The sequence below is a fragment of the Phytophthora parasitica genome, assembly GCF_000247585.1.
Source record: "Phytophthora parasitica INRA-310 unplaced genomic scaffold supercont2.229, whole genome shotgun sequence".
In the NCBI taxonomy this organism is placed as follows: domain Eukaryota; phylum Oomycota; class Peronosporomycetes; order Peronosporales; family Peronosporaceae; genus Phytophthora; species Phytophthora nicotianae.
Genome location: NW_008649215.1, coordinates 7,302 through 7,882, shown reverse-complemented (window position 1 = coordinate 7,882; position 581 = coordinate 7,302).

Here is a 581-nt window from a genome sequence, read left to right as displayed (position 1 = left end):
CCACAGCACTTTAGGGTGCTGACCAACGTTTCGTGTGCTGCCCCATGTTTTGTGTGCCGACTCGACACTTTTGAGTGCCGGTCACGCGTTCTCGTCCATGCTGCCATCTTGCTGCGAAGGACTACGAAGTTTGGTGCCGTGCGGGATTTAGTTGGACGTACTTGGGTGCGCCGACACGCTATTAACAGCCACAAAGGTCATGCATGCAGCGATGAAAATGGTTCGGTGTACGCGCATATTTGATCACGGTTGGTACCTGGGTAGTTGAAAGAAAAGATGGGAATGGCTCAAGTATGCTGAGTACTTGTGAATCTGCGTCAACACTTGGCAATGCCAAGTGTTGATGCCAATGGCATCACAGCCAAACGGTGCACTTCGTGCACATATGGTTGTAACACACTGTGTGTGTACGGTTCCAATTCACATCCGAAACGAACTCCGATGCGTAATTAGGGTACATGTTTACTGTATACTGGCCAGTAATACATATTTATCAGTAATACACAATATAGGAATTACTAAATCGAAATAGAATGTCGTATTAAGAATACACAACCTTATACAGTAATCTGCCTCCCACT